Here is a 24,322-nt window from a genome sequence, read left to right as displayed (position 1 = left end):
AGGAAATGAGCTTTTGATGTACCTGTTAAGGAGAGAGGGCACCCTGTGGGAGGGCTGGGTAGTGTTGCTGAGTCTGACCCACTGTCTCAGTCCCTAACTAATGAATGTGGGTGTTAGAACTCAGACAGCACAAGCCCCAGGCAGCGGATCGAGCAACTGCACACATAATATGCTGCTGTGTGCCTAGAATTTCTGGACGCTTTCTGGGTTTTCAGCTGCTGCCTCAGATTAAAGGCAGCACTATCAGCTGCAAAGATTTTTTTTAATATAGAACAGGATAAAATAGTCTTACCCAATGCTTTATAGCTCATGTAGTACTGTAGCTGTTTCTACTGGGATTTTTTTTTTTTTTTCCACTTGGGTGTATCCTCCATGATGCTAAAGATCTGAGCGGTTCCTGGGTAGCTTGGGAGCCTCCACCTGGTGGCTCAGGTGGTGGTGATTCTGAAGGTGTAAACGAGGGTGGTGGTCGTGATGATGGTGATGGTGCTTCTGATACTGTTGGTGATGGTGTTGATGATGGTCATCATGCGGATGGTGTTGGCCATGGTGGTGATGATGGGCATGATGTTGATGCTGTTGGCAATGGTGATGGTGCTGATGCTGTGGGTGATCGTGACTGATGACGAGGATGATGATGAAGGCTACCAATAGATTCGGATCCTTTACGACATGTCCGATTCTCGCAATCCAGACTTCCACATCCTTTACTTCATACAATTTTAACTCTTCAGTTAGACTGAGCTTGGCCATGTATTTAATTATGCAAATGGTACCCTACTCTATGACGCATGATCTTTCAACTGATCTATCTGTTTTTTTTTTTCCCCTAGAGTCTGCTCACTTTCTCTATTTATTATTTTTGCATAATAATATGTAACTAGGATGCTTACTGGTCACTATCTCCTGCTAGTCATAAGCAAAATGAGGGCAAGTACCTTTGGTTGTTTTTTTCCCAAGCAGCATATAACAGATGCTCAACAAACCCTTGATGACTTCAATCTTCAAAAAAACCCATAAGGTGGTAAAATAGTTCCCATTTACCAGATAAGGAAATAAGACAATAGAAAGTAGCCATGGTGAAAGGTAATGTAAGAACTAGAACCCAAGCCCTCCACTGTTCATGTGCTCTTCACCCTCCTTTCCTCTGAAGTTTGTTGAGTATGAACCCTTTGCTATGATCATTTGGGGATTAATGCACTTTTCACGCACATATCAGGGTTACCTACATGCCAGAAGCCCCAACACTACACAGAATTCTCTAGACTCTTATAATAGGAGTGAGTGTCAATGACATCACAGCTGATCAGATGTGCTCCCCGGGAATTTGGACACAAGAAGACCACTGCAACCATAGAAGTGTTTCACTTTCCAGGCCAAAAAAAAGAAAAAAGAAAAAAGAAAAAAGAAAAAAAAAAGAGCCAATAAGCATTTGAAAAAAATGTTCAACATCATTAGCCATCTGGGGAAACGTAAATAAAACCCACAATGAGTCAGCACTTCACATACACGGCAGCACGGGTTTAATCAAAAAGACAACCATAGGCAACCACTCTGGAAAACAGCATGGAGGAGCCTCAAAAGGTTGAAAATAGAGCTACCCTATGACCCAGCAATTGCAGTACTGGGTATTTACCCTAAAGATACAAACGTAGTGATCTGAAGGGGCATGTGAACCCCAATTTTATAGCAGCAATGTCCACAATAGCCAAACTATGGAAAGAACCTAGATGTCCATCAACACATGAATGGATAAAGAAGATGTGGTTCATATATAGAACGGAATATGATGCAGTCATCAAAAGAAATGAAATCTTGCCATTTACCACAACGTGGATGGAACTAGAGGGTATTATGCTGAGTGAAATAAGTCCATTGGAGAAAGACAACTATCATATGATCTCCCTGATATGAGGAAGTTGAGAGGCAACGTCAGGGGTTTGGGGGGTAGGAAAAGAATAAATGAAACAAGATGGGATCGGGAGGGAGACAAACCATAAGAGACTCTTAATCTCACAAAACAAACTAAGGGTTGCTGGAGGGGAGAGAGGTAGGGAGAGGGTGGTTGGGTTACGGACATTGGACATATGGATATGGGTTATGGACATCAAGAGTGGTTGCATATGGACAGCTATGGTGAGTGCTGTGACGTGTGTAAACCTGACGACTCCACAGACCTGTACCCCTGGGGCTAATAATACACTATATGTTAATGAAAAATTAAAAAAAAAAAGACAACCATATGTGTTAGTGAGGACACAAAGAAATGAGAATCTTCCTATATTGCTGGTCTGAAGGTAAAACAATACAGTCACACTGGGGCAGAGGGGGAAGTGTGGGAGTTTCTCAAAAAGTTCAAGATTGAATTACGATATGACTTACCAATTCCACTCCAGACATAGAGAGCCCAAAGTAACGGAAACTGATAGAGTTCTACAAAAACCTGCACGCAGATGTTGATGGCAGGATTCGATGCTGATGTTAGGATGACTCACAATAATCAAACGGTAGACATGGTCCAAATGTCCATCAATGGGGGAACAGATAACCACATATGCTATGTTCACACAGCAGAATACATACACAATGTGGATGGAACTTAAAAGTATCGCACTGATTCATTGGTACAGTGTTTGGCTGGCTCCATTGGTGAAGCATGTGACCTACAATCTTGGGGTTGTGAGTTCGAGCTTATCCAATTGCAACTGGGAATAGAGATTACTTGAAAATAAAACCTTTAAAAAATATGTTGGTTGGACATTATACTAATTGAAAAATCATACGCTAATTAGACATGATGCCTTATTGAAAATATTATGGTAATTCACATGCTAGTGGCTGATGATGATGAAAATATAGATCCCATAGTAAATTTCTTCCACCTTATTCTAGCTCAGATGGACTCAGTCCTAACTTAGTGCTGTCCCGTGCACGATAAGATTTCTCTGTAATGTGCAATGACGAACGTTCAGGATTTGGACAACATAGTGTCCCCAGAAAGTCCAAACCCTATGAGCAAATTTCCCTTCTGAAGCCCACATTTAAAGGACACTGAACTAGGTAAATGGTAAAAGTGTGTTTCTGACACTGTTCTAAGGTTATTTTTTTCCAATTTATTTATTTTCAGAAAAACAGTATTCATTATTTTTTCACCACACCCAGTGCTCCATGCAAGCCGTGCCCTCTATAATACCCACCACCTGGTACCCCGACCTCCCACCCCCCCGCCACTTCAAACCCCTCAGACTGTTTTTCAGAGTCCATAGTCTCTCATGGTTCACCTCCCCTTCCAATTTACCCAAATTCCCTACTCCTCTCTAACACCCCTTGTCCTCCATGCTATTGGTTATGCTCCACAAATAAGTGAAACCATATGATAATTGACTCTTTCTGCTTGACTTATTTCACTCAGCATAATCTCTTCCAGTCCCGTCCATGTTGCTACAAAAGTTGGGGATTCATCCTTTCTGATGGAGGCATAATACTCCATAGTGTATATGGACCACATCTTCCTTATCCATTCATCCGTTGAAGGGCATCTTGGTTCTTTCCATAGTTTGGGAAAACTGGACAGCTATATGTAGAAGAATGAAACTCGACCATTCTCTTACACCGTACACAAAGATCAACTCAAAATGGATAAAAGACCTCAACGTGAGACAGAATCAGAATCTTAGAGGAGAACATAGGCAGTAATCTCTTTGATATCAGCCACAGCAACTTCTTTCAAGATACGTCTCCAAAGGCAAAGGAAACAAAAGCGAAAATAAACTTCTGGGACTTCATCAAAATCAAAAGCTTCTGCACAGCAAAGGAAACAGTCAAAAAAACAAAGAGGCAACCCACGGAATGGGAGAAGATATTTGCACATGACAGTACAGACAAAAGGTTGATATCCAGGATCTATAATGAACTCCTCAAACTCAACACACACGAAACAGACACACACATCAAAAAATGGGCAGAAGATATGAACAGACACTTCTCCAATCAAGAAATACAAATGGCTATCAGACACATGAAAAAATGCTCATCATCATTAGCCCTCAGGGAGATTCAAATTAAAACCACATTGAGATATCACCTTACACCAGTTAGAATGGCCAAAATTAACAAAACAGGAAACAACATGTGTTGGAGAGGATGTGGAGAAAGGGGAACCCTCTTACACTGTTGGTGGGAATGCAAGTTGGTGCAGCCTCTTTGGAGAACAGTGTGGAGATTCCTCAAGAAATTAGAAATAGAGCTTCCCTATGACCCTGCAATTGCACTCCTGGGTATTTACCCCAAAGATACAGATGTCGTGAAAAGAAGGGCCATCTGTACCCCAATGTTCTAAGGTTATTGATTTCATTTTTGAAAAGTAAGCCCACGCACCATGCTTTATGTTGTATTACAAATACAATGACCATTTCTCCCAAAGGGGATGAAATTTATTTATCTACGGAAATGAAGAGAGGAAGTAAACAATTTCAGTAGATTTTAGGACTCTATGAGGAGACAGAAGCAGACTCTGTTTCTGTTCAGAGATATCCAGTTATTTTGTTCCATCACGGAAATGAAACCCTCTCCTTGGAAACAGTCTGATGGTTAGAAAAGTCCTCAAAGGAGCCCAGAGCTGTCAGCATATATAAAACATCTCTGCTGTTCTCCCCAGAAGCAGTTTTGTTTGATGCATTTCCAAAAGTGTCTAAAACTCTGCTGGCAAAATGAGATGTTAGCTGTCTTCAGAGAGAATGTCATATGATTTTCTTGAGAATACGTGATATTAGGTAACGATGAAAATGTAAACACAGGAAGGAGCAAGCCTTTATTCGGAGACAGAGATGGCTTCAGGAATTATCCTTGTAATCACAACAGGGAGCAGAAAGAGAGAGAGAGAGAGAGTCTGTGTGTGTTTAAAGCAAACGAAATACCCAGTCATGCGAAACCCAAGTCCCCCGGGATATTAGATATGTCTGGTGTCCGGTTGGAGAACATTCTTCAGTCCTGACAGTGGAAAACAGAAAAGCATTACCAGGGTATTGCTCTCTGTTGGGATCAAGGACAATCTGAGAAAGAAAGAAAGATAGGAAACAAAAGTAAAGGTGACGCAAAGGTAGATTGGAGAAGCAGGGACCCATGCAGTGGGGATGGTCCCAACTTCTGGAAGCATGGGGGTCTCATCAAACTGCAAGACCAGAAACACATATACCACTTCTCAAGTGTGTCCGAAGTCTGCTGAAATGAATAAAGAGACCACTACTTTAGACATTTTACTAAACAGTGTGGGTTTGGTCATTCCTAAGTAGCTTTGTGAACATCACATTTTGGAGTCTCCACATCTGAACATGTCAGAATTGATGAGTAGACGCCCAAGTGAATGTACCATGTTAGAAACCCACTGACCACCACCTGTTGACGTCAATGACCTTTCCTTCCCTCTCTGACCCAATGAGATAGGAGCCAAGGAGGAAAAAACCAAGACGTGTTTTCTGAAACATGGATTTGATCCCATCATTGCCTTATTTGAAAACACGTTGGTTACCTGAACCAAAAACATGTTGGTTACCTGAAAAAAAAAAAAAATCATAAAATAGAGAAGAAAAAAACATGTTGGCTCCTCTCCATTACCTGAACCAAAAACATGTTGGTTACCTGAAAAAAATAAAAATAAAAATCATAAAATAGAGAAGAAAAAAACATGTTGGCTCCTCTCCATTATCTGTAGGATGATTTCAATTTCTTGGTCTAGTGTCTAATCGGACACCTACCTGTTCTACTTCTTCCAGTTTAACTCAGTATGGTTCTCCAAATGAATCTTTACTTTATTCACCCTTGTCAGGATCCCAAGCATAAGTATTTTCCACTTTTCCTGAGGGGCAACTTCCTCTTGTCCACCTGGCTGGCCAATGGCAAATTTGAGGATTCAAATCTGGGTCTCCTAACCACACCAGAAGACTCTCTTCTGGAAATGCCCCACCAAGAATTACTTAAAATACTGCCTTATCCAATATAACACACACACATACAACCTATCTAATGTATATATTACCAGTGGTGGCCATAAAAAATTACCACAAAATAGGGACGTACAATGATATGAATTCTCTTCCCAGCTCTGTAGACCAGAAGTCTGAGATCCAGGCAGGGAAGGACCACTGAGATCCAGGTGGGGAAGGACCACTGGGATCCAGGTGGGGAAGGGAGCTCTCTCCAGAGGCTCCAAGGGGAGGGTCCTCCCTGCTTCTTCCAGATTCTGGGGTTCCAAGCATCCCTGGGCTTGTGACCACATCCCTCCCATCTCTGCCTCTGTCTTCAGGTGGCTTCTTTGTGTCTCTGTCTCTCCTCTTCTATCTCTTAAAAGAACACCTGTCTTTAGATACCTTAGGGCCCACTCTAATGAGATGGACTTCATCTCAATCCTTACCTAATAAATTATATCTGCAAAGACCCTATTTCAAAATAATAGATAGTGGTATCTATTACTGGTACCAGCAGTTATAATATAGACTTATTTTGGGGGGGTATACAATTTAACTCATAGATGAGTTATGCATATCTGTGTATGTACATTTATTTCATGTATATACATAGTAACATTTTTAACACATGTGTATATTGCATAACACACTATATACATATATTCATATATGTGTGTATATTCACACACACTTTTTTGCTGAATGCATTTTGGGGAACATTTTACATCCGTTAGTTCTGGTAAGAATTAACTGGGTATCTGGATCTTTACATGTGAACTATATGTGTGTGGATGTGTGTGACTGTTGTAAATAGAATAATAATTAGTTGCAGTGAACATACATCAACATTTTATAGAATTTTAATCAAATGCTTGCTAGTTCAAGTTCTGCATTTACAATTTGGAGGAAATAAAGGCTCTTTCAAGTCTGAAGTTCCAAGCACTCTACAACGCAGTGCAATTTTTTTTTAACCCCATGACACATGTAGAAAGTGTGATGGTGAATGTTATGTGTCAAACTGGATCGATTGTGCAATCCAGATTTTTTTTTAATTTTTATTTTTTGACCTAACCCTAGTCTAGATGTGACTGTATAGGTATTTTTTTTTTAAAACATGAGATTAACATTTAAATCAGTAGGCTTTCAGTAAAGCAGATGATCTTCTATAATGTAGGTGACCTTCTGGTTGTCAGTCTTGATAGGAAAAGTCTAAGGCCCCCAGAGGAGAAAGAATTATGCCAGGAGATGGACTTAATAGTCACATTATAGCATCATTTCTTCCCTGGGTCTCCAGCCTGCTGGTCTACCTTGCAGATCTCGGATTTGCCAATTTTGAACCAATCTTGAACCAATTCTTTCAAATAAATTCCTCTGTATCTATCTATCATATATATCCAACCACCCAACCAACTATCCAACCATCCATCCATCCTTCCATCATATCTATCTATCTATCTATCTATCTATTATCTACCTATCATATCCATCCAACCATCCATCCAACCATCCATCCATCCATCCAACCATCCATCCATCCATCCATCCAACCATCCATCCATCCATCCATCCATCCATCCATCCATCCATCCATCTATCCATCCATCCATCTATCCATCCATCCATCCAACCAACCACCCATCCATCCATTCAACCATCCATCCATCCATCCATCCATCCATCCATCCATCCACACATCCATCCTTACATCATATCTATCTATCTATCTATCTATCTATCTATCTATCTATCTATCCATCTATCATCTATCTTTCTTTCTGTTTCTCTGGAGACCCTGATTGATACAGAAAGTAATCGTAAGCATACCTGGGTAGGTAGACAAGGCTGTGTCCCACCAGAAACCATGAGCCCTGGGACTATGCCTCACCCCCAGCCCAGCCCACAGACCAACACTTGGAGCACCCAAACCTTACATTCACCAGGGCCCTTGGGAGCCATGGTGGACCCTTTATTAAGTATATGGGCTATAGTTTCCATGGTTCACTACAGAATGACAGGAGTTGGTTCCTGCATTATGTTAAGTGAGGTCTGCTTCTCTTGCTCTGCCCTTCACTCCTACCTAAGAGAAGGCCTTCCCTGACTTCCTTTCCTCCCTTGCTTGGGGGACAGAGTGCATAAGGGGCAGCAAGGGGATGAAATTTACAGGGAAGTGGAACTGGGAGCAGAGAGTCAGCTAATAGATTAGTATAAGGATGTCACAATCTGCTGGATGTGCCCTGGGGCCAGACTTCCTTGTAGTGAAGAACAATGGCGCAAAATCCATCTTCATTGACCTCAAATGAGCTCAAGGCCCTGGGGAGCAACATTGGCCTGGCTCACTGCCCTAATGTTGCTCACTCCCTGCCTCTCAAGGGCCTCCAAGCTTCTGGGGAAAATGCATGGTTACATTAAAACTTTAACCTTGCTAATACATGGGAAAATACGAAGTCCCCATGTTGTGGTCTTGAAATAGGAAAAAAAAAAAAAAAAGAAAAAGAAAAGAAAAAAACAAGTTGATAAAATCCAAAGGCAAATAGAATTTTCTCTGTGGTAGGACTTCCCTCTAAATAGAGAGACTGAAAGCTCTGGGTATTTTGGTAGGATGGGGTACAGTAGGGAGGCTGCTAGATGGAAGCCGGGAGCCAGGTGTGGTGCCAGTGATGGGAAGCAGGTTTCCCCTACCCCACGGGAGTGGTAAGACCTCCCTCGAGATAGATCCCTCAGGTCCAGGGAAGCTTCTGCTTTGGAGACACTCAGCTTGGAGTCTACAGTGGTCAGTGTTCCCAGTGAGTCAGAGAGTCATTTTTATCCTATAGGAAGAGGTTGGGAATTGGTGTCTTGTCTTGCTAGACCCACCAAAGTGGGTGTCGGCAAACTACAGTGCCTGGGCTTTTATAAATCACGTTTTATTGGCACACGGGCAGGTGCATGCCTTTACCCACTGTCCACGGCCATTTCTCTGAACGAGTAGCACTAGGGAGTTGCAACAAAGACTTTCTTGCCTAGAAAACCTTAAACGTCTCCTGTCTGGTCCTCTACACAGAGGTTGCTAACTTCTGACCTTCAGTATCTAAAGTCCTTCCAAAGTTATCTTTTAAGGTAAACACAAACCCTTCGCTTCATGCTATCCCATCCGTGCTCTGTGTTTTTAAAGACTAATCAAGAAAAAGAGAAAAGTTTTGAATGACAAATCATTGCGTCCAAACAAGTCAGACATTTTTTGGTGATTGTTTTTTTTGTGGGGGGGAGCTGAAATCTTCAAGTTCACAACATGCTCAGCCCTGACTCACCACGGATGTCACTGAGTGGTGACAAAGCAATGATGCTGGGATTCGGGACCCGTGGCAGTCCTGCCTGCGGGAAACGGGCTTGTGTGTTTGATGTGACATGTCACAGCCTCTGATACCAGAGCAGGGTTCAAGCCAGCAGCACAGTGGATGGATGTGAAAGCCAAAGAGGGAAATGGCAAGCAAGACACTCAGCGTACACACCTGCACACATAACCATGTAGACACACATGCATGCACACGTGTGCACAGAAATGCATACATGCCTCTCACACACATTACACACATTCACACACGCATGCATATATGTACACATAAACACATGCATGAAGCACACACCTGCACATGTAACCATGAAGACATACATGCACACACACATGTGCACAGGAATGCACACACATTTCTCACACACATCACACATTTGTTCACTCATTCACACACACACATGCACATTTATGCATATAAACGCATACATGCAGAACAGAGCTACACAGATATATTTACTCATCATATTCACACACACTTGCACACATTTGGATATAAATGCATGCATGTATGTGTGCACACATGTATTTAATCATGCAAGCCATTCACACACTCAGGCACACACATTCACATGTGTGTGCATATATGTGCACAGAAACGCACACATGGAGCACACACCTGCACATGTAACTGTGTAGACATGCATGCGTGCACAGAAATGCACACATATCTCTCACACATCACACATTCACATGTGCGTACATATATGTGCACAGAAACGCACACACCTGCACACGTAACACACACACCTGCACACGTAACCATCTAGACATACATGCATGTGCACGTATGCACAGGAGGGCATGTGTGTATTGCTCACACACACGTTTGATCATGGACACACATCACACACTTGTGCACTCATTCTTACACACACACGCATGCACATTTATGCATATAAATGCATACATGCAGGACACACCTACACAGGTACAATTACTCATCATATTCACACACATGTACACATGTGCATATAAACGCATGCATGTATGGTGTGCACACATGCATTTCATCATGCACAGCCATTCACAGACACACACATTCATATGTGCCTGTGCACGTGCACACTCGGGCACACGTTCATGCACGCACACGCCCTCGTTAACATAAATGCACAAAGCATGACACACTCGCACAAGGTGTCCACACAGCCAGGCACACTTTCACAGATGCGTGCACACATACAAACCCTGAAACACCTTGTGATGTGCACAGTATAAAACCAAGTCCGAGCGTTGACCTTTGGACGTCCCCTTCAAATGCCGTGAATTCACGACAAAACCCATCTTCTCTTTCCAAACCCATCCCTCCTTTCTAACGTTTGCTGTCAGGGGTTCCCTCTGCTTTCCTAGGGTGCCGTCTGAGGCAAAGAGCCTTCGTTCAAGATCACAGGCAGCCTTGGGATGTACAGACCCAGGACCTGCTCTGCAGGAGCAGTTATAAACCTCCCTGGGTCTATAACTGCTGTGTCACTTCCCTGTGTGTCCTACCAAGGAGAAAAGACTCAACCGCAATGTGACAGTGACAATCACCATAGTAAGCACCTTCTCCCATCATTTCTTACGACTCTGGGGCTTTTATGGTTCCTGCTTTACCGAATGAGACAGCAAGGTTACACATCTCTCCTGGGGTTGTGGGCACAGAGGCAGGCAGAGGGGAGGCCATTATGAAGTTGTGCCATTAAGATGACATTCTATCAACCATTTCTCTATCTTCATGGCTCCTGGGCTTCCTCCCAGCTCAGAAACCCAAGCCTGTCCTCATCTCTGGTTTCCCACTTGTCACCATGAGACACTCTCCTGACTCAGAGCTTACTTTTCAGCCATTACTTGCATCTTCCTAGAGCTCTGCTTGGTCACTTGCTTGGGGTCTTTTGTGCAGCCCCCTCATGCTCCCACCTGTGCTGGTCTTTCTGGAGCACTCAGTGATGATCAGACATCCTTGGTGGGAAGCCACTGAAAGTCATCCTTCAGTTAGATGCCCTAATGGGAACCCCACGGAGTGCCAAACATGGCTTGTCACATCACCATCTGTTCCCAGAATCCAGATCCTCACCAGCCACTGTCCCTCAAGTTGTATCAAGGCCAAGAGCTTGAAGGAGTTCTGGAGGTGCCCACATGTGATGCTGGGTGACCCATCACCACTCAATGCCCAGAGGCTCCAGCCAAGAGTCGTGGTCTTGGGGAGGTCTGAAGCGGTGTTCTGCTTGTTCACCTATAGATGTGCCTGTGTTCAGAACCAGCCTCCCAACCTTCCCTGCTCTCATTAGCTCAGCTCCAACCACTGTACCACCTTTCTTTCCTTGTACTGTGAATACCTCCTTGTCGTCCTCAATCCCCACATGCTGGGGCTGCTGGAGAGAGAAATCTTTCCAAACTGAGTCACATCATTCTCCTGGACTTGATCTCCCAACATTCCAGTGACATGAGTCTCCTTTGCTCCTGGAATCACCAAACCAATCCCTGTCTCAGGGCCTTTGCACATCCTCATGGAGCACTCTCCCCTCTCAGATATACGTATTATCCATGCCCTCCCATCAAGGAGTTCTTTGCTTAAATATCACTCATTCTCTGACCCTCTATCCACTCTCTACACCTGCTTCCATGCCTTACCTGGCTTCATATTTCTCCTTGGTGTTCGTTATTCTCTGTGTGCATGTGTATATGCAAATCTAGATCCATTTCTGTGTATTAATATCTATCTATCTATCTTTCCATCCATTCATCCAATCATCCACCCATCCATCCACCCACTGCCCATCCATCCAACCATCCATCCATTTTATCTTTCCATCCATCCATCTATTCATCTGTCCATCCATCCATCCATCCATCCATCTACCTACTATTCTTCTATCATCTATCTTTCTATCCATCCATCCACTCACCCACCCACATTTCCATCCATCCAACCAACCATCCATTCATCCTATCTATCATCCATCCAACCATCCATCTATCTATCTACCTATATATCATCATCTATCTTTCCATCCATCCATCCATCCATCATCCATCGTCCATCTATCCAACCACCCTCCTATCCATTCATTCAACCATCCATCCATCTATCATATCTATCTAACATCTATCTTATCTATCTATCTATCTACCTATCATCTATGATAGTGGTTAAAACCTGGGGAAGATCGTACCCCCAAGGGACACTAGGCACTGCCTAAAACCACTGTTGGTTGTCACAGTGGGACAGGGGATTGGTACTGGCATTTGTTGGGTGGAGACCAGAGATGCTAGTCAGCACCCAACAGTGCCCAGCATGCCCCACATCAGGGAGTCGTCCCCCCAGATTTCAGGAGTCCCCAGGCAAAGAAGCCCTGTTCTAGCCAATGAAGGCATCTGAAGAGACTGAATCTTTGCCCCCCAAAACAGGAGGGTGGGAACACCCCCTAAAAGCATGCACTCTGGAACAGAGTAATCCCTGAACACTCAGCCTGTGTGTTTGAAGAGCTGCAGTTAGAATTGCCACGATCTCACAGCCACTCAGGCTTCAGGGAAGGTGTTGTTCTGGGGCAAGCAGGGCCATATTGTGGCATCTGACTCACTGGGATTTCTTGCAGGACTCTGACCTTTTACACAAATCCAGTATTTGGAAATTCACCTTGCACACAGCTTCAGAATGTAAGATATCTCTGCTCTCTGGCTTTCAAAAAGGAAGATCAGAGAAAGATGATTTTATGCTCTATCGTCTCACCCAGGTGGTGGTTACAGGAGAACCTCTACGCAGAAAGTCAGAAATCTGCATAGACCTATCGATCCACAGGTGAACACGTTTACAGACAACCGCTGCATCTAAATCGTACTGTTCTATTTCATCTTTAAGGGAAGGCATTTCTTTTTTCTTGTCCTTTCTTTTTTCTTTTCTTGCCAGCTCATTGTCCCTACTGGCCAATGCACGGACCCAGAGTGACTTGCAGAATTCCCAAGGGACAGAGTCCGAGCCTTTGCTTAGAAGCTGGCGGCATGGAGAATCAATGACTAATGTGGTCTGCTGCACAGCCGCAGGCCCCAGGTCTGTGCTCCATGTCTGTGCCCTTGGCTGGGGGGGCTAAGCCCCTGTGGAGTTGGGCACTTGGATGTCAGAAATGGTGTCTCTCTGTGAAAATAGCTAAATGAATACCCAAGGGACTGGAAGAAGTCACAGGGCGGTGGGTATCAGACAGATGGGAGTGAGACACGGAGAAACCCAGCAGGACGGAGCACATACTGTGAGGAGGGGGGCGTACCCTACAGCAACAGAGACAAGGGGACGAGAAGGATGGGTGCAGAGACCCGTTCTTGGCGACATCCCGCTTTGTAAGCCCCCATGCCACAGAAGATGCTCCGAGGTGTCTCTGTTGTCATTGAGTTCAACTCCCATCCCGTGAAGGAACAGCAAAACCTTACGAGATTGCAAGGAGTGCCCAGAATCTGGGAAGGTTTGCATCCTCTGGACACACGTGAGTGATGGGCATACACAAGTCTCTGGAAGATGGGTCCGTCTCCTGTCACCAATGACCTCAAACTCAGGGGCTCAAACCAACCCACAGGTGTCATCCTGCCATTCTGAAGGTCAGAATTCTAAAAAAAAAAAACGGGGCTAAAATCAAGGATTCTGCATGGTTGGGTCCTCCCGGAGGCTCCAGGGGACAGTACTTCTCCCCACCTTCATGCAGCGTAGAGAGCTGCATTTTTCATATTCTTCAGTTCCTGGTTCCTTCGTGCAAAACCAGCAGGTTGGTGTCATTAAACCTTTGCTTTTGACATCATGTTGCCTTCTCTCTGGCCTTCCCACCTCCCTCTTAATAAGGACTATTGTTCCACTAACCATATGCAGGCAAAAAAACATTTGCAGAGCAAGTGGGGTTTGGTGGATTCTGGAATAAAACAGGGTGGTCAGATGTCCCCTCAGGACACACCCACTGGCTCCCTGTCCAGTCCTTGTATGGTTTATGTCATTAAACTAAACCTTGTATGGTTTATGATTTTCAGCAACTTGAAGGCACAATTCTCCTACAAATATACCATAAGGTGCATCAAGGATTTTTTTTTTTTTAAAGTGAGGGAGCTGGGCAAGCATTAAGACATTAATAGAGGTTCTACAGAGGTTGGAGGGGTTAGTAGATACACGGTCAAGACACCAGAATGAGATGCAAAAAAGCAGGCACAAAGCAGGTAAGTGTCCTACAGGGCAAAAATCCCATAACTTTAGGGTCATCTCTTCTCTCCAGCCGGCATTAACGAATAAACTACCCATCATCTGCAACTTCCCACATCAGTTGATAAGACTGGAGCCCTGATCTATAACCAATAGTAATTCAAACAAGGGTACAATTGCTGAGGGTCAGGTTCCCCCAAATGGTTTCATTCAACAAATGCTTGTGCAGGACATGGAAAAGGGACATGGAATTTTTCCCCTGCTCATTTCCACAGGCTGCTTGATTCTTACTATCTCAGAGTGTCCCATGTGCCGTCTGGTTGCAGGAAAGAAGGAACAGATGCTACAAGCAGATCCATACGGTTCCTGCTTTGAAATGGTGCAAATGACCTTTCTGAGTATTGGACTGCAGTGGATAAGCCCTTCTCTTGTAGATACTGGCTCTTCGGATACAGGCTACGATACATCTCCTGTTCAGCCTTTGAAATTAGGTGCACACAAAGACAAGACTCTTCTAAGTCAAGAATCTTAGAAGGGAAAGTATCAGGTGGCTTGAATAATGTCCAGTCCAAAGGTGGAAGAGAGAGAGAGAGCAGGGTTCAACTGAGGCCATGCCCTAGGCACTGGGAGGAGCTGGCTGGATGCGGTCAGACCCCATCTTCTCAGTGCCTGGAAACACCATGCCTCTGCCAGCTTGAGAGGACCATGGACCCCACCTCTGCATCACCAGATTTGCATGGGTCTTCCTGGCTAGGCAGTTGTCTCCTGCATAAAGAAGTGTAAGGAAGAGAGGACCATGCCTTTGCCACATCCCAGGCAGGAGTGGGACATAGGGGCTTCCCATGAGATGGGAAAGGTTCTTCAAACAAGGGGTCTTCAGATGCTGGCTGATCTGACTGCCACACGTGCTCACCTAGACACCACCAGGTACCCTGGGCAGGATTTCACACTGCACACATGATTGTATGCCCAAGTACAAGAAGCACAAGGAGGTGACATGACACAGGTCATGGAGTAGCTGAACTAAAAGTACTCATCACACCCAGGACTGGTGAAGTTGTGCAGCCGCAGGAGGGCCAGTGGGGATGCAAAATGGCAGCATGTCTCTGGAAAATGGTTTGGCAGTTTCTTATGGAGTTCAGTGGACACTTCGTGTGGGATCCAGCAATCCCATTGCTTGGTATTTATTACCCAAGAGCAGTAACAATGTACGTTCCCAGAAAACCTGGACATGAAAACAGAGAACAGCATTCTGCCTCACCTGCCCCCAAAGGGAAACAACCTAGAGTGGGGAATAAATGGGGCATGGTGGCCTGTGCATACAATGGGACACCACTTAGCCACAAAAGGGGAGGGACCACTGCTGCATGCACAACTCTGTCCAGTGTCAAATGCAAATTGCTGAGTAAAAGAAGATAACTTCAAAGGGCGTTAGCTGCCTGGAGTCATTTATACTATTTTACGGAAAAGGCAAATAGAAGGAGAAAGACAGAGCAGTGGTTGCCTACGATTCTTGCTGGACAAAATGTCAGACTATTTTCAGGGGCTGGGGGAGGAGAGATTTGTCCGGGATGATGGGAGAGTTATGCATCCTGCTGGTATGGTTACATGAATCTCTACACGTGTTAAAGCTCACAGGACTGTACTCTAAGACACAGAGAATGTTGTACTGTTCGTAAAATGTTTAGAAGACCTGCAGGTTTTCCAAAAAAATCGAAATGAGAATGACCATATCATCCAGCAATTCCGTGACTGGGTATTTATACAAAAGAAGTGAAAGCAGGGACTTACAGATATTTGCATACTTGTGTTCATAGCAGCATGATGCACAATGGCCAAGAAGTGGAAGCAATCCAATTGTCCATGGATGGATGGATGGATGGATGGACAGACTGATAGGTACAATGGATGAATGGATGGATGGAAGGGTGGATGGATGGATGGATGGATGGATGGATGGATGGGGAGATGGATGGATGGATGGATGCAGAGATGGATGGATGGATGTGTGGATGGATGAATGGATGGATGGAAGGGTGGATGGATGGATGGATGAATGGATGGATGGGAGATGGATGGATGGATGGAAGGGTGGATGAATGGATGGATGGATGGGGAGATGGATGGATGGATGGATGGATGCAGAGATGGATGGGTGGATGTGTGGATGGACAGACGGACGGATGGATGGATGGATGGATGGATGGGATGGATGGATGGATGCAGAGATGGATGGGTGGATGTGTGGATGTATGGATGTATGGATGGATGGATGGATAAATGGCATGTGGCCCATGAATAGAATGGAATATGATGTAGTCTTGGAAAGAAAGGGCATTCTGCACCTGCTATGATGTGGATGGACCTCAAGGACATGGTGCTGAGGGACACAAGCCAGAAGGACAAATCCTGTGATGTATATGGGGTCTGAGAGGAGTCCCATCCACAGAGACAGAGAGTAGAGACATAGACAGGACATGGGGAGTAAGTGTATCATGGGGATAGAGCTTCCGTATGGGAAGATGGAAAGTTCTGGAAGTGGATGGTGGGGATGATTGCACAACAGTTTGAATGTGCTCGATGGCTCTGAGCTGTGCACTTAAAAATGAATAAGATGGCACATTGTATGCTGTGCGTATTTTACCACAATATAAAATTTAAAACGATTTCTTTGTTTGTTTGTTTGAAAAGCCCTAGGTGAAAAAATGTCTTGCTCTAGACAGAGCAAGCAAAAGCACTCAGAGGTTAGGACTGCAAGTGCAATTAACATTTATTTTTATGCCATCCCTTTAAATTGTTTATTTGCAGTGGAATACATAACAGGTCTGTAGGATGCATTCATCCACAGATGGGGCACAGATGAAACACTCTGCCTGCCGAGCATGGCACTGGCCCTGAGAGCCAGCAGAGGGACAAACAACCAGTGTCTCTCCCCAGGTGGAGCCCTGAGTTCAGAACTGAGCTGAAAGCAATCCTGGGAAATTGGGAAGGGAGGAAGGCAAGTGTGGAATTTCCAGTTGGTGCTACAGACACTCTTGCCTTGATCTGGTTACATTCCTGATCATGGCCTTTGGGTGGGTATTGGCTCTGCCCAGATGTGGAAGCTCCCTTAGAGAGGGGCACCTGGTCGGAGTGTGCACGCTTTCAGGTGGGGCTGGGATGCACGCCCACCAGCCTCTCCCCAGCATCCCAGACCCTCAGCATTCTGAGAATGTCACCCCAGGACGCCTCTCCTCTGAAAAGTAAGCAGCCATGCTCACAGGCTTCTGCAGACCTCAGGGGCTATTTTAAAAATTTATTTCTTCATTTTTGCCCTGGAACGAAGTCATAACTCACTTGGAATGTTAATGGGGACTTCAGCTCTGCAATTGCAAAATCTAGTGCACACAGCTTGAAATGTCTGGAACTGCATTGTATTTGGGGTGGTTTTGTGGTTCCCTAAAGGGAGCAGTTCGACCCCCCAGGGGACACCTGCTGATTGTCACAATGAGGGGGCTGGCGCTGGCATGGGGTGGGTGGAGGTCAGGGACGCTGCTCCACACCTGACAGTGCCCAGGGGGCCCCATATCAGAGAGTTATTCAGCCCCAGATGTTAATAGTGATAAGGTGGAGACATCTGTCTCGGCATAACAGATTCTGGATGTCCGTCTGTCCATGTGTCTGTCTATCTATCCATCCATTCATCCACCCACCATATCTATGTGTCATCTACCTATCCATCCATCCATCCATCCATCCAACCATCCCTCCAACCATCCATCCATCTACTTAACCATCCATCCACTCATAGATTTATCTATCCATCCATCCATCATCCATCCATCCATCCATCCATCCACCCACCCATCCATCCACCCATCCATCCATCCATCCATCCATCCATCCATCCATCCACACATCCATCCATCTACGCATCCATCCATCCACCCATCCATCCATCCACCCACCCATCCATCCAACCATCCATCCATCCATCTACACATCCATCCATCCATCTACGCATCCATCCATCTACACATCCATCCATCCACCCATCCATCCATCCACCCACCCATCCATCCAACCATCCATCCATCCATCCATCCATCCAACCATCAATCCATCCAACCATCCATCCATCCATCTACCTATCCATCCATCCATCTACGCATCTACCCATCCTATCTATCTATCTATCTATCTATCCATCATCTATCTATATCTATCAATCATCACATCTCCTATCTATCTATGTATCTATCCATCCTTCATCCATCCATCTGTCAGGTATGCTAGTGGTCTGCAACCAGAGACAAGTTTTTCCTTCGTAGGGACACTTGCAGATATCTGGGGACATTTCTGACTGTCACAATTGGGGGGTTGCTTCTGGCATGTGGTGGGTAGAGGCCAATACCCCTACTATGCTCAGGATGTCCCACCCCAGAGAATAAACCAACCCTACATACCAATCTTGTCCAGGTGGACACTCCCTGCTGTACCTGGGACTACCTGGTAATACCCTCTCACACAAATTAGGCCTATATATGTGTGTCTGTGTATAATTCACAAATTTCACAAATCCGTCTCATGGATACACAATAGCTACGCATATATATGCATTTGCATGTGAATATATGAATATCTATGTGCCTAATATGTGAATATATAATATCTATGTGAAATAAAATTGTGAAAAACCCAAGGTCTGCCCATGTGGTTGCGTTTCCTGGCTCTCTCGGGACCTCAGGCTGGTGATTTATAAATTGCTGATCCCACCCAGTCTCTGCGTGGCCCATGCATGTCCCACCAGCTCCTTGTACTGGCTGGCGATGCTTTCGGTTGTTTTCATGGGGGAGTTATTTTGTGTATAAAACTGCATCATGAGCCATTTTCCCGAACACCCAAGGCACATCCCAAAAGTAAATCTTGTGCTTTCTGACAGCATCTTGAGTTGCCGTCATCATCTGGGACTTTTATAACTCCCTGCTGCCACGGGAAGGGCTGCCTTTGTGGGGCACCTCTCCGCGTCCTGGATCCGTAGGGAATCGACCATATTTCACTCTGCATTGGTGCTCCTAAAAGCTTCCATAGAAAGAATTTCAAAGATGTGCAGAAAATGATGAAACCAAATGGGATCCGTTCGTTCCCAGTCTGAAGGTTGCTGGAACGCATAGGCTCACGGGCTCCCCTTTTCCTCCAGAGGTGAGGAGCTGGAGTCTTCCAACTCAGCAGGGGCTTTGCTTGAAGGCAGCATTAAAGCGCTTGCCATGGATGCCGGAGGGAAGGTCAAAGAGAAAAAAGCAAGGCTGCCTGCGGCTATTTACATTCAGACTAGGGAGGAGTGGCCGACCCAGGGGCTGAAGAGGGAGGGTCTGCTGTCAACCCAGATGGTTCTGAGACTAGACTGCCTAGATATTACACTCTGGAAATATGCAAGTTTGGAAAACAGCGTCCAAATAAGGAAAATAAGGTCTTTGAAGAGAGGAGGAGTGCTTTTCTTCCTGGGACCTTGATCCTACTTGCAAATGAATGATTTGACATATGGCAGGATTTTATGTTTGACAAGCTACATGGGCCGTCTCCGAGGGTGTCTTGAGAGCCAAAGCACCCAGTATCCCAACATCACGCGTGGAACGAGAGCCTGTCATGGTCTGGGCGACAGAAGTAAGCAGGGCAGGATTGCTGTAGAACTCCTTTGCCCTCTGTGTTTATCCACATTGATGTGAGGATGGGGTCCCCTCATTTGCAGGTGTTGCAGAGGGTATATAAGGTGAACGCTGGAAATCTGCCGTGACATGTTGGCTTCCCAGCTGGAAGTGACGCCTCCCTTCTCGTGAGCCAACCTCGTTTGGAGAGGAAACTAATATCCCACATGCATTCTTTTCGACCAGATGGAACCAAAAAACAAGTTACCTCGAGGCTTGTTGGATCTCTGCGACAAGACAAAAACAACCAAACAGCCCACCGGAGGGCTGCTCCCTGCACCAATGTCAAGTTCTTAGTTTGAGCAGAAGGGACTTGGGCATGATCCCTATTCTGGGGAAATCAGGATGATCTCAGCGATTTGTGAGAATGGGTCATCATGCTATGCCATTGTGGCAATCACCTCCCTCTCCTAGATGTCTCCGAAAACATGGGCTTCTGACCCCAGTGGAAATCATGGCTCAACGAGCCATCCCAAGGAGGGTGAATCCTGAAGCATGTTGAGCATTCAGACAAATGAAAAGTACCCAGTCAGCAAGACTCACTCGGTTGCATCAGGGCACTTTGGTGCAACTGGAAGCCATGCATGTGGGCACCCAGTGTGCACCCAAGAGGAAAAGCCTAGTCTTGCTTTGAGGTGCTTTCCATGCTCGCCATAGCAAATGTTTGATGGATCTGGGATTCAATCAACCTTTGAAAATGTACATTCAGATGCATTTAGGACGTTCACTGAGTTGTGCAACCACCACCTCATCCTGGCTCCAGAACATTCTCATCCCTCCAAAAGGAGACCCTGTCCCCATTAGCAGTCATACTCCATCCCTCTCCCGAGCCCTCAGGAACTACTAATCTTTTTGTGTCTGTGGATTTAACTGTTCTGAGTACTTCACAGAAATGGCATCATACACCATGTGGTCTTTTGTTCCTGGCTTCTTCCAGTCATGATGTTTTTGAGGCTGGTCCATGGTGCATGTATGGGCCCTCTATTCCTTTTTCATGGTCAAATAATATTCTGTTGTGGGGGATGTATGCTACTGTATTTTTAAAAAAAAATATTTTTTATTTATTTTCAGCATAACAGTATTCATTATTTTTGCACCACACTCAGTGCTCCATGCAATCTGTGCCCTCTCTAATACCCATCACCTGGTTCCCCCAACCTCCCACACCCCCCGCCCCTTCAAACCCCTCAGATTGTTTTTCAGAGTCCATAGTCTCTCATGGTTCACCTCCCCTTCCAATTTCCCTCAACTCCCTTCTCCTCTCCATCTCCCTTTGTCCTCCATGCTATTTGTTATGCTCCACAAATAAGTGAAAATAGAACTTCCCTATGACCCTGCAATTGCACTCCTGCGTATTTACCCCAAAGATACAGATGTAGTGAAAAGAAGGGCCATCTGTACCCCAATGTTTATAGCAGCCATGGCCATGGTGGCCAAACTGTGGAAAGAACCAAGATGCCCTCAACGGACAAATGGATAAGGAAGATGTGGTCCATATACACTGGAGTATGATGCCTCCATCAGAAAGGATGAATCCCCAACTTTTGTAGCAACATGGACGGGACTGGAAGAGATTATGCTGAGTGAGATAAGTCAAGCAGAGAGAGTCAATTATCATAGGGTTTCACTTATCTGCATTTTTTTTTAAATGTAGGCTTCATGCCCAACCTAGGTCTTGAACTCATGACCCTGAGAACAAGAGTTACATGGTCTACCAATAGAGCCAGCCAGGTACCCTGCTAGTGCATTTTTAATGTGCTCCCACGATCTTAAAATGAAATCACAGGTACTTAGAGCTATGGACAAATTTAATCGCAGCCACATCATGTCCCTGTAATGCAATTTGTAATAAAGTGATAGGCATCTGAACATGTCAGGGCTTGCAGATGATGAAGCGGTATGACGCTCGCCTCTGCATGTCAGATCCCCAAGAAGGTGTCGGCTGCAAACAGATGCTGCCCCAGGCACGCTGCATTAGTAATTCCGAAGCCATGAGCTGCCATCTGCATTTCTGCAAACAGTGAACAAGTCAACCAAGGACAATCTTGTATGAATGTAGTGGCTGCTTCCCTGGAAAACTCAATGATTTCGTTTCTGTGTCAACAAAATGAAGTTCTAGGCTTGGGTTCATGATACACAGGATATTCACCTGCCTGGACATCTGGATGGACATTAAGAAGTCAAGTGGGCATGGGGACATGGTACACTGGGTAGCCCTGTCCTGTGCCTTGCAACGAGTCTACCACGCTGGCCTCCTCCAGCTAAAATGTCAAGAGTAGCTTTTTTGTTTTGTTTAGTGTTGTTGTGTTTTCTTTTCAGGGTGCCCTTCTCTACCGTTTCATGAACCATGTAGAGAACAACCAGCATTGCAAACCACTGGGCCATTGACAAGGCAAGCCAAGACACCAGGTGCACATGACTTGGACCCAACTCACAATGGTAGCATTACTTACAAGGCGACATCTTCTGCAGCCTTAACTCCCTTCTATGGCCCCCTCCCATGAGTGTAAGGACCATAAAAAGACCCACTGAAGGGGCACCTGGGAGGCTCAGTCAGTCTGAGTGACTGATTTTGATCTTAGGACCGTGAGATCAAGCTTACTGTCAGGCTCCACGCTTAGTGTGGAGTCTGGTTGTCCCTCTCTCTCTGCTCTTCCCTTCCCCTCTCTCTCTCTCTTTTCTCAAATAAATAAACAAATTAAATTAAAAAAAAGACATATTGAACAAAATAAGATACTCTTTGCCCAAGTCATAGCCAACAGACATCTCACAGTGTTAAGTGTATATCAAAACATTACACCCTACACAGTAAATATACACATTTTTGCTAAATTATACCTCAATAAACTCAGAACAATAAAAGTGAACATTCTCCCCCTAAAAGAATGGTCCATTTAGTTACCCTGCTATGATTTTCTCTGAGATATTCTGAATGAAAACTCATTGACTCACACCTGGCACCGTGGTAGACCAGCCATACCACAGGGTCTTTGAAGGACGATATAAATAGGTCTTGGATGAAATAGGACATGTAAAATTTTTAATGCCTTGCTGGATCCATGACATCAAAATTATATTCTTAATTCTACATATCTGGGAATTCCTTTTTTTTTTTTTTAAAGTAAGCTCCATGCCCAGCATGGAGATCAAGACCTCAGATCAAGACCTGAGCTGAGATCAAGAGTCGGATGCTCAACGAGCTGAGCCATCCAGGCACCTCTCTATCCGGGAATTTTTAAAACACTGGTTTGACTAAGAAATGGTGTAAGGAGATAAAAATGAGGACAAGGATGGCACTGGGTATGCATGAGATGTAGACCACGTCAGAGGGAGAAATGAGTGACACAGAAGGCTTCCACTGGACATATGAAAATAAAGAAATAATGGCATCTATCACATCAGGAAGTTAGGCGATATATCCCAGAATGAAGGGAAGAAGTTAGGCAACTGATACAACCAAAAACGATAAATTAGCAATAATCGCACACGTTGGTAAAGTTCTATTCCTGAACCAGAGAACGTCCTTCCTTGAGTAGAAGGTCAGAGCCGGAGAACTCCCAAGCTGTTTACTAGGCACAGAGGTTCACACACTGCCCCTTCCAGGAAAGGAGGAGCAACTTAAGTCTAGGTTTATGTTTGTGCTTTTACAGCATTTGGTAAAAAGCTATGGCTCTAGGCTCAATGCCTAGGATAATGGAATCCAGATGACAGAAAATACAACTCCAACTATAGCTGACCCTCGAACAACACAGTGTGAATTGCACAGGTCCACTCAGATGCAGACTTTTTTGAATAAATATAGCACAATCTTGTCAATGTCTCTTCTCTCCCTATGATTTTCTTAATCACACTTTATTTTCTGTAGCTTATTTTTATTGTAGGAGCACAAAATATAATACAGAGAACATATAAAATATTAATTGACTATATTATTGGTCAGGCTTCTGGTTAACAGCAGGCTCCCAGGAACTAAGTTTTGGGGAGGGGGAGTCAAAAATTATATGTGGATTTTTGAGTGCATAGAGGCTGGGCACACCCAGCCTTGTGCTGTTCAAGGGTCAAGTGTAATTTCTCCACTTAAATGACAAATTAAATCCAGACCCTGCCGGCAAAACCATGGGTGTCATAGAGTTATTCCTGAACTTTCCTCAAGCAGAGTGCCTACATAGGTTTTGTTGTCTCAGCAAACTTG

General features: G+C 44.8%; 1 protein-coding gene across 8 annotated transcripts in view; it reads right to left on the bottom strand.

Moving 5' to 3' along the window:
• The window catches only part of DHRSX (dehydrogenase/reductase X-linked), a 231,857-nt gene that overhangs the window by 64,005 nt on the left and 143,530 nt on the right, over positions 1 to 24,322 (bottom strand). The gene's annotated exons all lie outside the window — the stretch shown is intronic.

Source organism: Neovison vison, chromosome X, assembly GCF_020171115.1.
Source record: "Neovison vison isolate M4711 chromosome X, ASM_NN_V1, whole genome shotgun sequence".
NCBI lineage: Eukaryota > Metazoa > Chordata > Mammalia > Carnivora > Mustelidae > Neogale > Neogale vison.
The sequence above is the reverse complement of the archived record's forward strand: the minus strand, read 5'-3'. Positions and strand labels throughout refer to the sequence as shown.